The sequence below is a fragment of the Zalophus californianus genome, chromosome 2 (assembly GCF_009762305.2).
Source record: "Zalophus californianus isolate mZalCal1 chromosome 2, mZalCal1.pri.v2, whole genome shotgun sequence".
Classification (NCBI taxonomy): Eukaryota; Metazoa; Chordata; class Mammalia; order Carnivora; family Otariidae; genus Zalophus; species Zalophus californianus.
In genome coordinates, this window is record NC_045596.1 from 160,028,900 (window position 1) to 160,046,604 (window position 17,705).

Genomic DNA, 17,705 nt, shown 5'->3' on the forward strand with positions numbered 1-17,705 from the left:
TCCATCCCCAACATCTGGGCTAGGTATACATGAGGAGTTTGGGGAAGGCTGAACAGATAACTGAAGACATATTCAAGCCATAGCTCGATAGTTGGGTTAGATGACCTCTAAACTTCGTTTCAAAGAGTCAATGATTCTGAACACCTATGGGGAAGCAGATTGGCCCAGATGGCTTAGGGAATATAAAGTAAATTTAAGAAGATGAAGGCTGCGGTCAGGGAAGGGGCACTCAGGATAGGGCCTCAGAGTCCATTTTTAGTACTTTTAATTGTATTCTTACCCTGACTTCTCATTAAGGGAGAAATTATAGCTCTAGAATATCAATCAATATTACATTGTCAGAGGGAAGAAAGGGCAACTGGAGGGGATGAGAAGCACAGGGGAGAAAACTGAGGCTTCGTTGACCAGACTTGGGTCCCCTATGTGTGTCAGGGTGGGAGTGGGGGTGAGGACTGGGCACAGTCACTCAGCTCTATGCTGTAGCCCCCTAGTACTCTCCTGGTGGGATGAGAGTGAAGCAGTGGAAACTGGGGTGCCCAGTAGCCCTGGGACCAGACTAAGGCTGAAAGAGCCAGTGACAGCTATGGGACAAGGCAGGAGGCAGCTAATATGTATGTTAAACATATGGAAATGAGAGCAAATAGCGGAGCCGGGAGATAAATATTGAACAGAGTCTGGGCCTGAGACTAAACCAACATGGGGAAATGAGAGGCTGTGGAAAGCAAATGAGCTGCCAGGGAAGAAGCAGGGAGGGCAGAGTGGGAGAGAGGCTGAGGACCAAGCCTCTAGGGGCACCCTACTGGCTCTGGCAGCAAGCTGGCCATTCCTGCAGGGTCATGCCACAGGCAGCATGCCAAGGTGGGTTGGAGGCAAGCTTTAAATGGCTAAGTTATCATCTCTGCTAAAGTTTCCATTTCTTTGTACATTTCACCCTTCCTTAGCACCTTCTCCCAATTTCTGGCAACGCTGTGGGTCTTCCACTCCACTCTCTACCCAGGCACGAGTTTGTCTCAGATTGGAAATCTCCACCTGACTCCCTCCCATGGGTCAGAGCCCTTGAGATGTCCAGCTCTGGAATGATGGATATACAGATGACAGAGGGTTAGGACGGTAGTCTGCTTGGAAGGATGGGCAGCAGGTGAATAAGGGATTTGTCTTGAAGCTCAGTCTACTTAGCAAACACACCCTTTTTACCTAGAGGTTGTTATTCAGGTTGTTAACTCTCAGAGAAAAGGTGAGTAGAATTCAAAACCAAATTTCTTCTCTTCTAGCAGAGCCATTAAGAGAGATGGTAGTTGAATGGCAGATTTGTTCAAACCATGGCAGACTAACTGGGGAAGGAAAGCCACAAGCTTTCTTTCTGTCTGAGAGCATCTGGGTCTGCCCCAGCTCCTTGTTGAGACATGGGGACAGAGCAGTCCATGTCACACTCAGGAAGGGAAAAGCCCTGAAGTGGACAGGTGGGGGTGGTGTGGGGCTGAGGGAGCTCTGCTATTCAAATGCAGGAATTGTCCCCACTTGTTCTTCCAATCCAGCAGTTACTATGACCCCTTGGGAAGATCTTGGAAGTGAGGGGTATTCATGGGAGGCGGTTAAGTTCCCTCCAAGGCTTTTGTACATTCCCAGGAGCAAAAGTATAACAGAAAGACAGTAGATGCCACTTGACTAGCCTCATTTGTCAGATTTAGTTCTGTGTAAAATAAAGTTCTCAGAAGATTGCAATTTAGGATAGGTAAGTTTTCAATAGGTTTTAGGAGCAGAGCAGATGGCAAGTTTCAGAACTTGGGGTACTGTTCAGTAAGCCTTTTAAGAAGAGGTGCTTGGGGATCAGGGTGTGGCATGGGGGCCCTGGAATCAGGAACATGGGCCTAGAAAGCAGGATGGGGCATCCTGATGATTACACTCCATTACATATCTAATGCTAGCTTGGGATACAGTATCCTTGGTCCTTGCCCCCTAATAGAGCCAGTGAACTTACAGAGGGTCTCATCTCATTTAGGAAGCTGAGAACATTCTAGGCCCTGCCCCTCCATTCCAAAATGTTCTCTTTCTCCACCTCCAAGGCTGTGTTATATGTCAGGAGACAAGGAGACCAATCTGAATTCAATTAACTACAGTTTCACAAACATGTATCTTTGGCTGGCTTCCATTCTGAGAGTGGAGGGGAGGATAAAAGGATAAATAAGGCACTATTTGCTCTGCCCATGGGATCACTTTCAAGTGGGGGGAGCAGAATCATCCACAAATGGCTGAGACAAGACAAAATTTGATCAGGACCAAAATAGAAGTTTAAAATTAAGAGAGAAGAAGAGGAAGTGTTTAACTGGGTTCAGGCTAAGAGCATCAGGGATGTCCAATGAAAAACATGATTTAAGCAAAACCTTAACTATTGGGGGAGATTTCCAGGTAGAGAAAGGGAAGGGTTAATGTGAATAGAGGGTGAAGAGGGGGGAAGGCAGTGTATACTCACTCCTGACGCTTACGGGGAGCTAGGGATAAAAGACAATCAAAACCAGATCATGGTGGTCTTTGGGTGACAGGGTGAGGGAATCGGGTACATGTTTAAGACACAGTACGGGGGGGCGGAGAAAGATGGCAGAGGAGTAGGAGACCTGGATTTCATCTGGTCTCAGGAATTCAGCTGGATAGGGATCAAACCATTCTGAACACCTACGAACTCAACAGGAGACCGAAGAAGAGAGTAGCAACAACTCTCTGAACAGAGAAGCGACCACTTTCTGGAAGGTAGGACGTGCGGAGAAATGAATCCGAGGTGATATTTGGGATGATAGACGGCGAGGGAGGGGGCCTCCATTGGCCACTTCTGGCAAGTGATAGAGCTGCGGAGCACAAAATCGGACCTTTTAGAAGTGGGCTCCGCTGAGGGACGTCGATCCAGTGGCTAAGCGGGGGGTGGAACCCTCGCGGGACAGTGTGGTCTCAGGACCCTCGGGGTCTCAGAAAGACCGGGGGAGCCTGAGTGCAGCAGAGCTCCCAGGTATTGGAGTGGGGAAGCCGGCTGCAGAGATGGAGCCGAGGCGCGGGCTCTCAGCTCGGGGTTGCCATAAACTGTGATCCGCCGCCCAGTAGGGCCACTGCTCCTCCAGCAGGGACCCAACAAGCGGCAGATCCAGGGAGAATCCCCTCCCTCCCCCAGGAGGAGAGGCGTGGGAGCGCACCGCAGGGATCTGCTGGGTTTGGAGACCACACAGGGTCGAGTGCCAGAGATAGAAGCCCTCGGTCACAGGCCGGGTGAGTACACAATGTGGCCAGAGACCAGGGAGACGGGAGTGACTGCTTTTCTCTGGGGGCGCACTGAGGAGCGGGGCCCCGAGTTCTCGGCTCCTCTGAGTGGAGATTGGGAGGCTGCCATTTTTACCCTGGTCCTCCAAAGCTGTACCAGAGCTTGCAGGGAAAAAAAGCTCCTGAGAGCAAACCCGAGCAGCTTGCTTAGCCTGGACCGACAAGGGTGGGGCAATTCCGCCTCCGGCAAAGACATTTGGGAACGACGGCAACAGGCCCCTCCCCCACAAGATCAGCACAAACAGCCAGCAAGCCAAGACCAAGTTTACCGATCAAGGAAAACAGGAGAACTCCAGCGCTAGGGGAATACTGCACATAGAATTCATGGCTTTTTTTTTACCATGATTCATTAGTTTTTCAAAGTTAATTTTTTTAACTTTTTTTTATTTTTCTTTTTCCCTTTTTCAACCAACATCTTATCAATCGCTTTTTTTAAAAAAAAACACTTTTTATTTTTCATTTTTAGAGTCATATTTTATCCCTTCATAGTAGTTACCCTTATTTTTGGCATATATATATATATAAGTTGTTCTCTCTTTAAAATTTTGAGATACAGTTTCTTCTAACAGATCAAAATATACCCTAAATCACTAGTGTATGGCTTTGTTCTAGTCTCCTGCCTGATCACATTCTCTCCCTTTTTTTTTTATCTTCTTCTTTCTTTTTTCAAACAACTTCTTATCATATCAATTCCTTTTATAAAGTCTTTTATAATTTTCGTCTTTACAATCATCTTCCATCCCTTCATTGTATCAACCCTTATGTTGTACATATATAAGTCTTTCTTCCTTTAAAATTTTGGGAGGCACTTTTTTCTAACGGACCAAAATACGCCCAAAATGTAGTGTGTGGCACTGATCTATGCACTAGCCTGATCATATTTGAGCATATTCGGTTCTTTTTGTATTGTTCGGTTTTTGTTTTTATCTTTTTCTTTTTGTTTTCTTTCTTTCTTTGTTTTCTCTTTCTTTTTTCTTTCTTTCCCTTTCTTTTCCCCTGGTTTCAGGTCTTTTCTGATTTGTATAGAGTATATTTGCTGGGGATATGTTAACCTGACAGCATTTTGTTCTCTCATTCATCTATTCTCCTCTGGACAAAATGACAAGATGAAAAAAATCTCCTCAGCAAAAAGAACAAGAGGTAGTACCGTCAGCCAGGGACCCACTCAATACGGACATTAGTACGATGTCGGATGTGGAGTTCAGAATCAAGACTTTAAAAATACGAGCTGGGCTTGAAAAAAGCGTGGAAGTTATTAGAGAAACCCTGTCTGGAGAACTAAAAGAACTAAAATCTAACCAAGTCGAAATCAAAAAGGCTATTAAAGAGGTGCGATCAAAAATGGGGGCACTAACGGCTAGGATAAATGGGGCAGAAGAAAGAATCAGCGATACAGAAGACCAAATGATGGAAAATAAAGGGGCTGGGAAAAAGAGAGAGAAACAACTACAGGATCACGAGGGCAGAATTTGAGAGATAAGCGGTATGATAAGACGAAACAACATTAGAATAATTGGGATCCCAGAAGAAGAAGAAAGAGAGAGAGGGGCAGAAGGTATATTGGAGCAAATAATAGCAGAGAACTTCCCTAATGTGAGGAAGGAAACAGGCATCAAAATCCAGGAGGTACAGAGAACCCCTCTCAAAATCAATAATAATAGGTCAACACCCCGACATCTAATAGTAAAACCTATGAGTCTCAGAGACAAAGAGAAAATCCTGAAAGCAGCTCGGGAGAAGAGATATGTAACCTACAGTGGTAGAAATATTAGATTGCCAACAGACCTATCCACAGAGACCTGGCAGGCCAGAAAGGACTGGCATGATATCTTCAAAGCACTAAACGAGAAAAATATGCAGCCAAGAGTACTATATCCAGCTAGGTTGTCATTGAAAATAGAAGGAGAGCTAAAAAGCTTCCAGGACAAACAAAAACTAAACGAATTTGCAAACACGAAACCAGCCCTCCAAGAAATATTGAAAGGAGTCCTCTAAGCAAAGAGAGAGCCTAAAAGCAGCACAGATCAGAAAGGAACAGAGACAATACACAGTACAGTCACCTTACAGGCAATACAATGGCACTAAATTCCTATCTTTCAATAGTTACCCTGAATGTAAATGGGCTAAATGCCCCCAATCAAAAGACACAGGCTGTCAGATTGGATTCAAAAACAAGACCCATCAATATGCTGTCTGCAAGAGACTCATTTTAGACCCAAAGACACCCCCAGATTGAAAGTGAGGGGGTGGAAAACCATTTACCATGCTAATGGACACCAAAAGAAAGCTGGGGTGGCAATCCTTATATCAGACAAATTAGATTTTAAACCAAAGACTGTAATAAGAGATGAAGAAGGACACTATATCCTACTTAAAGGGTCTATCCAACAAGAAGATCTAACAATTGTAAATATCTATGCCCCTAACATGGGAGCAGCCAATTATATAAGGCAATTAATAACAAAACCAAAGAAACACATTGACAACAATACAATAATAGTGGGGGACTTTAACACCCCCCTGACTGAAATGGACAGATCATCTAAGCAAAAGATCAACAAGGAAATAAAGACCTTAAATGACACACTAGGCCAAATGGACTTCACAGACATATTCAGAACATTCCATCCCAAAGCCACGGAATCCACATTCTTCTCTAGTGCCCATGGAACATTCTGCAGAATTGATCACACCCTAGGCCACAAATCAGGTCTCAACCGGTACCAAAAGATTGGGATCATTCCCTGCATATTTTCAGACCACAATGCTTTGAAACTAGAACTCAATCACAAGAGGAAAGTTGGAAAGAATTCAAATACATGGAGGCTAAAGAGCATCCTACTACAGAATGAATGGGTCAACCAGGAAATTGAAGAAGAATTAAAAAAATGCATGGAAACCAATGAAAATGAAAACACAACTGTTCAAAATCTTTGGGATACAGCAAAGGCAGTTCTGAGAGGAAAGTATATAGCAAAACAAGCCTTTCTCAAGAAACAAGAAAGGTCTCAAATACACAACCCAACCCTACACCTAAAGGAGCTGGAGAAAGAACAGCAAATAAAGCCTAAACCCAGCAGGAGAAGAGAAATAATAAACATCAGAGCAGAAATCAATGAAATAGAAACCTAAATAACAGTAGAACAGATCAATGAAACTAGGAGCTGATTCTTTGAAAGAATTAACAAGATTGATTAACCCCTGGCCAGACTTATCAAAGAGAAAAGAGAAAGGACCCAAATCAACAAAATCATGAATGAAAGAGGAGAGATCGCAACCAACACCAAAGAAATACAAACAATTATAAGAACATATAATGAGCAACACTATGCCAGCAAATTAGATAATCTGGAAGAAATGGGTGCATTCCTAGAGATGTATCAACTACCAAAATAGAACCGGGAACAAATAGAAAACCTGAACAGACCTAGAACCACTAAGGAAATTGAAGCAGTCTCAAAAATCTCCCAACAAACAAAAGCCCAGGGCCAGATGGCTTCCCAGGGGAATTCTATCAGACATTTAAAGAAGAATTAATACCTATTCTCTTGAAACTGTTCCAAAAAATAGAAATGGAAGGAAAACTTCCAAACTCGTTTTATGAGGCCACCATTACCTTGATCGCAAAACCAGACAAAGACCCCATCCAAAAGGACAATTACAGACCAATATTCTTGATGAACTGGATGCAAAAATTCTCACCAAAATACTAGTCAATAGGATTCAACAGTAAATTAAAAGAATTATTCACCATGACCAAGTGGGATTTATCCCTGGGCTGCAAGGTTGGTTCAACATCCGCAAATCAATCAACATGATATAATACATTAACAAAAGAAAGAACAAGAGTCATAGGATCCTCTCAAAAGATGCAGAAAAAGCATTTGACAAAGTACAGCATCCTTTCTTGATCAAAACTCTTCAGAGTATAGGGATAGAGGGTACACACCTCAATATCATAAAAGCCATCTATGAAAAACCTACAGCGAATATCATTCTCAATGGGGAAAAGCTGAGAGCTTTTCCCCTAAGGTCAGGAACGTGGCAGGGATGTCCACTATCACCACTGCTATTCAACATAGTATTAGAAGTCCTAGCCACAGCAATCAGACAACAAAAAGAAATCAAAGGCATCCAAATCGGCAAAGAAGAAGTCAAACTCTCACTCTTTCCAGATGATATGATACTGTATGTGGAGAACCCAAAGGACTGCACCCCAAACTGCTAGAACTCATACAGGAATTCAGTAAAGTGGCAGGATATAAAATCAATGCACAGAAATCAGTGGCATTCCTATACACCAACAAGACAGAAGAGAGACAAATCAAGGAGTCGATCCCATTTACAATTTCACCCAAAACCATAAGATACCTAGGAATAAATTTAACCAAAGAGGCAAAGGATCTGTACTCAGAAAACTATAAAATACTCAGGAAAGAAATTGAAGAAGACACAAAGAAATGGAAAAACATACATGCTCATGGATTGGAAGAACAAACTTTGTGAAGATGTCAATGCTACCTAGAGCAATCTACACATTCAACGCATCCCCCATCAAAATACCATCCACTTTTTTCAAAGAAATGGAACAAATAATCCTAAAATTTGTATGGAACCAGAAGAGACCCCGAATAGCCAGACGAATCTTGAAAAAGAAAAGCAAAGCTGGTGGCATCACAATTCCGGACTTCCAGCTCTATTACAAAGCTGTCTTCATCAAGACAGTATGGTACTGGCACAAAAACAGACACATAGATCAATGGAACAGAATCGAGAGCCCAGAACTGGACCCTCAACTCTATGTTCAACTCATCTTTGACAAAGCAGGAGGAATGTCCAATGGAAAAAAGATAGTCTCTTCAACAAATAGTGTTGGGAAAATTGGACAGCCACACGCAGAAGAATGAAACTGGACCATTTCCTTACACCACACACAAAAATAGACTCCAAATGGTTGAAAGACCTAAACGTGAGACAGGAGTCCATCAAAATCCTAAAGGAGAACACGGGTAGCAACCTCTTCGACCTCAGCCTCAGCAACTTCTTCCTAGAAACATCGCCAAAGGCAAGGGAAGCCAGAGGAAAAATGAACTATTGGGATTTCATCAAGATAAAAAGCTTTTGCACAGCAAAAGAAACAGTCAACAAAACCAAAAGACAACCGACAGAATGGGAGAAAATATTTGCAAATGACCTATCAGATAAAGGGCTAGTATCCAAAATCTAGAAAGAACTTATCAAACTCAACACCCAGAGAACAAATAATCCAATCAAGAAATGGGCAGAAGACATGAACAGACATTTTTCCAAAGAAGACATCCAAATGGCCAACAGACACATGAAAAAGTGCTCAACATCGCTCGTCATCAGGGAAATCCAAATCAAAACCTCAATGAGATACCAGCTCACACCAGTCAGAATGGCTAAAATTAACAAGTCAGGAAACGACAGATGTTGGCGGGGATGCGGAGAAAGGGGAACCCTCCTACACTGTTGGTGGGAATGCAAGCTGGTGCAACCCCTCTGGAAAACAGTATGGAGGTTCCTCAAACAGTTGAAAATAGAGCTACCATCCGACCCAGCAATTGCACTACCGGGTATTTACCCCAAAGATACAAATGTAGGGATCCGAAGGGGTACGTGCACCCCAATGTTTATAGCAGCAATGTCCACAATAGCCAAACTGTGGAAAGAGCCAAGATGTCCATCAACAGATGAATGGATAAAGAAGAAGTGGTATATATACACAATGGAATATTATGCAGCCATCCAAAGGAATGAGATCTTGCCATTTGCAATGACGTGGATGGAACTGGAGGGTGTTATTCTGAGTGAAATAAGTCAATCAGAGAAAGACATGTGTCATATGACCTCAGTGATATGAGGAATTCTTAATCTCAGGAAACAAACTGAGTGTTTCATGGGCGGTGGGAGGGATGGGGTGGCTGGGTGATAGACATTCGGGAGGGTATGTGCTATGGTGAGCAATGTGAATTGTGCAAGACTGTTGAATCACAGGTCTGTACTTCGGAAACAAATAATAAAACTTATGTTAAGAAAAAAGAAAAAGAATATAGCAGGAGGGGAAGAATGAAGGGGAGTAAGTCAGAGGGGAGATGAACCATGAGAGATGATAGACTCTGAAAAACAAACTGAGGGTTCTATAGGGGAGGAGGGTGTGGGGATGGGTTAGCCTGATGATGGGTATTAAAGAAGGCACATTCTGCGTGGAGCACTGGGTGTTATGCACAAACAATGAATCATGGAACACTACTTCAAGAAGTAATGATATAATATATGGTGATTAACATAACAATAAAAAAATAAAAAAAAAACCAGTACATTTCCCAGTGATTTCTGAAGGTCAAAATGGAAACATTCCTCTGCTTGGCCATCACATTTGTCTCCATGGACTAGAATCAGATTTGCCAGGACTATCCATTGCCTCAAGGACATAAGGTGTATAATTGTGTAGGTATTACCTGGTGGGAGCAGGTGCCAATTTCTGGCCTTTTCCAGGCATAGAAATTTAAGGGGACTGAAATGAAGCCCACAGTGCATTTAGACAAGCTAATTTACCTAAGTTACTTAGCACAGTGCCTGGAACATAGTAAGTGCTCAGTGAGTACTGTTGTTATTCTTAGTAGTAAATCTTTATGAAAACTGTATGAAATAGGTTTTCATAAATACATAGTAATACATAAATTCATAGTACATAAATTAATATACTGAAACTCAGAGAGATTATGTAATTATTTGAAAGTTTTATGCCTAGTTGGTAGAGAGCCACTGTTGGAACCCCGCTCTGATTTTAAAGTCTGTTCTTCCTGTCATGTCTGTTGCCAGAACAGCTCAGCTCCCAGGTGAAGACAAGGGTTCTTGGATCTTGACCAAGTGACATTGGAATGGTTAAGTTGCCAGAGCTAGAGAGGGTGGCAAGGAGCTGATCATCCACTCGTAGCTCACTCTTGTAATTGGAGCCTAATTGTCTTTGGAACACCTTCATTGGGAAGTCATCCTGTATTGGCCAGGCAGCCTGCTATGGACTTGGAAGCTCTCTGAGAAGCCTGAGGAGAATCATGCCTATGAGCACCACCCTGCCCCAGCCACAACTCTCTGCCCCTCTGCAACAAGTATCCCCCTGGGAAAGCCTTGCCTGGGCTCCCCATTCTTACCAGAGACATTGGTATCTATAGCCTCTCTGGGGCTTTTATACTTACTTGTTGTATGTCTCTTTGGGGAGAGAAAGCCTGTGTCTCCTGGAAATAGTTCACGTGATGGGCATCACTAGGTTGGGCACCTTTGTCAAGCTACAAGGACTCCCCTGGATTCTGCCTCCGCGTGGGAAGATAAGTGTTTCATTCTCTTTTGCTTTCTTCCTGGGACAACATTCTTGCCCCTACCTCTCTTCTCTCCCTGGACCAGGAGCCACAGGACCACCACTGGGAGCCATCTGAGCCCGATCTATAGTTTAAAGCCTGCTATGGAGTAAACTGTTCCCCAAAAATTCATGTGTTGAAGTCCTAACCCCCAATGTGATGGTAGTTGGAGATGAGGCCTTTGGGAGGTAATGAGGTTAGATGGGGTCATGAAGGGCTTCATCGTGGGATTAGTGGCTTAATTAAGAAGGGAGAGAATGACTATTTCTCCACTTTGTGAGGACATAGCAAGAAGGAGGCTGTCTCACAGCCAGAAAGAGGGCCTTCACGAGAAACTGAATCAGCTAGCACCATGATCTCAGACTTCCAGCCTCCAGAACTCTGAGAAATATGTTTGTTGCTTAAGCCACCCTGTCAATGTATTTTGTTATGGCAGCCAGAACAGATGAAAAAAATCACCTAAGCTAGGTTCAATACAATCCTGCTTTTAGAGTCAACTAAGGGAATTCAGCATCAAGGTAACCTTGACCTTTTATCCCCATTCAGAACTGTTTTTAGTTGTGTTTCCAAGGCCAAGTCTTCCCTGGTATGTACAAAGTCAGGACTAGAGCCTTTATCTAGATCACTAGTCCAGTACTTTAGGCTTCAAGGCTCAATCCTCACCCTGCTTTCTTCACCAGTCTTTGGAGTTTCTGCCTTTAACCCCCAGGGCCCTGCTGTCTCCAGCCAGACCTCTCTGATGGTGATTACCTCCTTGCATCCTTACCTTCACATATCCCAGACTCTGAATCCCCATCACAGACTCCTCTACCTTATCTCCAGGTCACTGCCCACTGACTCTGGCAGCTCCTTCCTGATACCAATCACTATGCATCTCCTTTTACCATACCCATCTGAATCAAACCCTTCCCTCCTTGCCCCCCTAACTCTGGAGCTTCACGGTGTGTCTACAGATCCCCAACTCTCCAGTTATTAACTTCAGTTGATGGCAGAGGCCTTCATAACAATGCCGGATGGGACTCCCTGGACTGATGGGCATTGACTGATTTGGAGCCCTATTAAGAATTTCATTTTCAAATCCCAGGCGATCCAAATACACATTTTAAGGAAACTTGAGCAAACTTCATATTCTACCAATATTTGCAGAGCAAGAGAGAAAGTCAAGTCATTATGAAATGATATCCTATTAGCTTACATTAATGAAAGCAGCACAGCACAAAGCCATTCCTCTTGGTCCGGACATTGCCCCAGACTGCCTGGAAGAGCTGCCCAGTACCCGAGGACATCTCCAGCTCCTACTCTGGGCTTGGGCCCTGCAGAGACGTGGAGGGGATGTCTACTGAGAGGTGCAATGGAGACCTCACATAGGTTATAGGCAGGACGAGTCAAAGAGCCTGGCCAGGCTGAGGCTAGAGGAGTGGAATGGCAGAAGGTGGTCTATCTAGCTATGGTTCTCAGTCACTGAGCTTCTGACAGTGACTAGGGTGGGGTGCCAGGGGGTGTGAAGGATATCGTGCCAAATATATCTGAGACTCTTAGATTCATGACCAACCTCTATCATCCTAGATCTCATAACACAAAGTACACAAGACTATCCTCTCCTTCCATGCCCTCTTCCTAATCTCTTAAACGCCTTTGGTGTTAATTTATGACAACCCACTCTCTTTTTCATCAGGGATAAAGACCGTGGCTATTTTAACCTGATCTGATCTTAAAACAGGTATGTGAGCACTAAGAGCCAACTGGATAAGGAAGAATAAGATTTACCTCCCTCTCACCCAACATGGTATGGCATTTAGCTTCCCTAGAAGGTGAGGACCAGTTTTTCAGGGCTCTCTGGAATTTTGCAGAGGACTCTGCAAATATCTTTGACAATCTAGCTAGAAAAAGCCCTGGCTTGGTCAGATGAGACTGATAGGCAGAGGAAATGTCATTCTGTTGACATGACCAGTGGGATACTGCCCCAGGGGGCTGTGTCTGGGGTGCTCCATTCACCAGCTTCCCCTGTGAGCAATCCTTTTCCCTGTAATTATAGCAATGCAAACTGCATATGAATCCCTGTCATCAGGTGAAAAGCAGGGAAGCTGAGAGGCTATGGTTCTGTTCACAGCTAGACCACCATCCACCTAAATATCATGGTTTGGGGTTCCTGGAAAGCCCTTCTCTGGTTCTCAGATATCTCATCTGCTATGGTCCTGAAATTCCTTCACTAGACAGGCACTCATCTGTTTCAGGATGTCAGAGCTGGAAACAACTGGAAGGTCATCTAGCACATCCATTCTCAAACTCTCTCTACTCACACACCCCTTGGAGAATCTGATGGAAATTATGGGCTGTTTTCCCAGGCACATGTACATAACAGCCCCACACACAAATTCTCCCACACAATTTGTTGGGAGTTCCTGGATCCCTCAAACCCATTCTAGGATCCCAGATTAAAGCTCCTTGGTCTCTGTATTCTATTAAGGTTATGTCCACAAGGAAAGATATTATAATAACAACTACATTTACATATTTGAAAGACTGACTAAAATAACCCATGCATATGCACTAAATTTTAAACCAACCAAATTCCTTCTTTCTAATTGATTATGGCAACTTTTTGAAGCTCCAGAAACATTAAGTGTCCAGAAATATTAGTGTGATTCTCAAAAAAATCTTCAACAAGGAGCTAATAGTTTAGAATGACCAAATATTTGTCATTTCCATTCTGTCACATGTCGGTAGATATAGCAAATGTGCTATTAATTTCAGTTCAACAGGTTATAGAAGAATTAGGACAAAAACGCTCATTGGACCATGTTTAGTTTGCCATTTCTAACAATTTGCTCTGGAGCTAGCCTAATAATTTCACTTCTTTACCAGTATTATGTTAATATTCATATAGGCAGTTATGTTGTTTACTCTGTCTCCCTGTTGTCCCTAGTGATATTTTACCATGAGTTGACTGGTCAGCCCCTCGATCATTCCCATGGCTCACGTACACATTCCTCACAATTCGTTGACACCAGTGAGTTCAGGCATCGGCACTGAACACACGGCCTCACCCAGCCTTCACCAGGAGATTGTCATCCACCTTCAGTACTCTCTCGTCAACCAAGAGCAAATGTGACATCAAATAGGCTGGACTGGCTTTTCTCTTCATACATCATCTATTCGCTATCACTGATATTTTCACAATCAGACTCTGATCATCACCACCCTTTTCAGTATATAGGATTCAAACTCTATGTGTTTTAGAAGCTAATTATATCCTTTTTTCCCTGTTACTCTGTGATATTTGCCAGTTTGCTTCTCCTGATAATACAAAAGGAAAAAAAAAGTGTAGAAAAGTAGAAATTTAATATGAAGTAAAATTCTCAAAGACTTAATAAAACAAAACAAAACATGAACAACGCAGCTCATTGGTGTAGTCCCATCTCTACACTTCCTAGACAAACAATAGAGGCACAGGTGGGAAGCCACTTGCTCAGGGTCCCTCCTTCGCTCCCGTTCCAGAGCTTCTCCAATGCTTCCTTCAGTCCTTGGGTCTTGACCTTTCACTGGCCTCCCGATTTCCCTCAGAAAGTGAGAATACTCCTGCACGGGTGACCCTCCAAACTAGCAGGGGTGCATAGTCCGCCAGCTGAGGGCAGGATGGCCCTTGCTTCAGGGAGGAGGATGCTTTGAAACCTCACCCCTGAAGACGCAACAGAGGTCAGTTCTGTATCAGATCCTTTGTCTGCCACGTGACTTTTGGCAGGGTAATCCGCCTCTTTGAAACTCAGCTTCCTCATCTTCAGGACAGAGATAATCCCAGTGTGCTTGTTTGTGGTGCAAGAAAAGAGAAAACGTGCATGGCAAGTGTCAAATAGCGGTAGCTCTTCTTTTTTATTTTGCCATTATTCTCAGGCCTGCACCTGTAACCTGACACTATCCCAGAGACAGGTTGTGCTAATTTTGTGCTTCCTTTTTAATGGTTCTCAACAGCTCCGGCTTCTTCTTGGTTGACCTGAGGCTTAGGGTTCCTTCTCAGGAAATATGATGCCAGCAGCAGAGAGGTCTGCGCCCTTAAATAACTGTCTCCGCACACGAGGTTAGCAGGGGCCTCTCCCCGCCCCTCCCGCCCGCCTGGCCCCGCTGCGGCCGCCAGCCACGAGACCAGCTTGCCCCCTGCTGGCGGCCCAGCCCCTACAAGAGGCAGCCTCCGGGCTGTGGGGCTGCAGTCCGAGGTCAGCCTTCAGCAGGGCTGAGATGGGGCAAATCTAGGACTCAGTGACCCGGGCAGAGCTCCAGCCACTTTCTCAGGGCAAGAGGAACACTTTGGAGTGAAGCAGTGTCCAGGGTTCGAGCTGCAACACCCCTCTCTACACATACGTTATCCTGCTGAAAATGAACCCAGAGGCAGCCTGAAGCTCTGGGAAATGAGTAAGGGCGGGGGTGGAGCGTGAGGGGTGGTAAAGGTAAGACTGTGCTTCAGAACACAGGCTCGCGGGTTTGGTTGTGTGTGTACGCGTGAGTGAGAAAGGGAGAAAGAGAGAGAGAGAGACGTGCGGGGAGAGAGAGCGGGAGAGAGGCAGAGCCGCAGAGATGGGGAGAGAGAGAGAAAGGGAGATAGAGACAGAGAGAAGTGGCAGGGCAGAATACATCTGCATTTGTTTAGCACAACACATCAGGCCTCCCTTTTGGGCCCCAAGATCCACAGCTGAGATAGGGGCCCGAGGCTTTGGAAATCACTCTCTGAGGCTGCCCACTGCAGGACACAAAGGCCAGACTAGCTCCTCAGGAAGCTGAGGCAGGGAAACCACAGAGCCTGCCCAGCGCTGCAGCGGCCCTCCCCTCCGAGGCACAGCTCCCCCAAAGAAGGGAGCGGAGGGAGCAAGCACATCTCTTATCTTTCCCGAACAGTTAAACTCCCCCACATCAAGCACAAATAGACTCCATCCCTGCAAGGCTGGGCTGCCCCCGTTCCCACTTAGAGCGGCTGCTCGCCTTTCAATTTGGTCTTACGCTGCGATGGATACAAATTGCAAAGGTTTGGTCAGCTTTTGAGCCGAAAGCAAATTTTAGAGCCAGGGGAGGGAGTGAGGGAGAGCAGAGGGTGGGGAGGTGGTGGCGGGAGGCAGAAGGAGAAAAGCTGAAAGAGAAAAATTGCTGAAAGGCCTCCTGCAGCCTGTCAGGAGTATTAACTTAGGATGATGTAGGAGAAACGACTAAGTGGTTTTTGTGTCAGCTACACTGAATCAAACTTGTTCAAATATATGCACGTGTGCGTGGCAGCAAGCGGAGCCCACCTCAGGAATGGAAAACAGCCTCTTAGTTTTAAGGGCTCTTTTATGTTTTGCAAATATGAGAAATGCTATGCATAAACGAGATTAGAAAGAGGGAGGGCAAAGGGGTGGAGGCTGTCTTGGCCTTCCGCTGCGGGATGGGGATGGGAGGGGCCGGAGGCCGGGAGCTGGGGCTGGTCGGGAGGCTGCGGCAGTGTCTGGCTGAGGCTGGGTGAGGCCAGTGAGGTGGGAGCTGAGGCCTGCAGTGTGAGGGATCTGGAGAGCTCCAGAGCCCTGGGCGGAAACAGGAATGCACTCTGACCACCGACCAAAAGGAGGCAAACCTTGCACCTGCCTCACTCCAGAATGCCAGAGTCCTCTAGCCCTCTGTTCCCCAGTGGGATGCCGTCTCAGAGAGAATGAGCACTGGGCCCAAGGGCAGCTGGTACCTGGTGACCTGGACAGAACCTGCTAACCGCAGACATCACTCCTTTATTGGGTGCTTGCTGCATGACAAGTATTTTTGAAACGTTCAATAAATACAGGTAATACATCCTATGGACCAGCCATTATGTTAGTGCTTTATAGATACATTAATTTATTTTATTTTATTTAACAATTGTAAATATGTTAAATAATGGGTGTCATTCTACAAAGAAGGAAAATGAGGCCCAGGAAGGTGGATGCACCCTAGGGTGGCAGCTAAGGAGTCTTGTTCTTGTCTAATCTCCCCTCCTGGAGTGCAAGGGGGCCTGTGATTTGCTTCTGACCAGTGGAAGATGGCAAATGTGATGGGAGCTTACTCTATGATGATGCTGCATTATAGGATCCTGGAAGAAAGGTGTTCTCCTGCATGGCCCTGCCATGTGTGGGAAGGGCCACATGGTCCGGAACTGTGGGTGGCCTCCGGAAGTGGAGGGCCTCAGTCCTTCAGCCACAGGAACTGAATTCTGCCAACATGCAGCAAATCTGGATGGGGACCCTCAGCTGCTGGCGTAGCGCCAGCCAATACCGTGACTGCAGCCTGGGGAGACCCTGCGCGGAGGACCCAGCTAAGTGGTGCCAGGACTCTGACCCTTGGAAGCTGTGAGCTAATAACTGTGTGTTGTTTCAACCCGCTAATTGTGTGGCAATTTGTTATGTGGCATTAAAAACTAGTGCAATACCTGAGTGACCTTTGAACCCATGCTTTAGCGCTGTTTTGACTGTCACTTACACAATCATGTGTTCTCACAATCCTCACAGTGGCTCTGAAGGCCCAGTTCTTCTATATCCATCTGATGGCTGAAAAAGTGGAGGCCCAGGGAGGTTAGTGAACCAAGGTCCCAGGGCCATGAGGGGCTCAGTTGCAATTCCAAAGCCTGGGGTCTATCCACTCCCAAACCTTCATGCTTTGGGCTGCAGTACCTTCCTCTACCAGATTAAAGGCTGGATCAGCCCATCTCTGAAGGCCTGCCCAGCCCACCTTTTTGACTTCCTCTCTTGCTTTTCTTTCAACATCCTTTCTTCACTTCTCTCCCTGCCTTCCTCCTTCTCCTCCCCTCTATAACCTGCCTTCCAGCTCCTATTATTTCCCTGAGGTCCCAACTCACTGCCTTTCACTCTGATGCTCATTACATGCCCAATAACTGCCAGGCAGGGTGATGGGTATGGAAGATCCCAGGCATTTTCTTATGCTCCGCCTCTATTCCCTTGCTTCTTTTCTTGTTCTGTAACTTGTTCTAGGATCCACTTTTCGTATCTTCTCTGCTGGCCCTGATGGTCAGCAATCTGC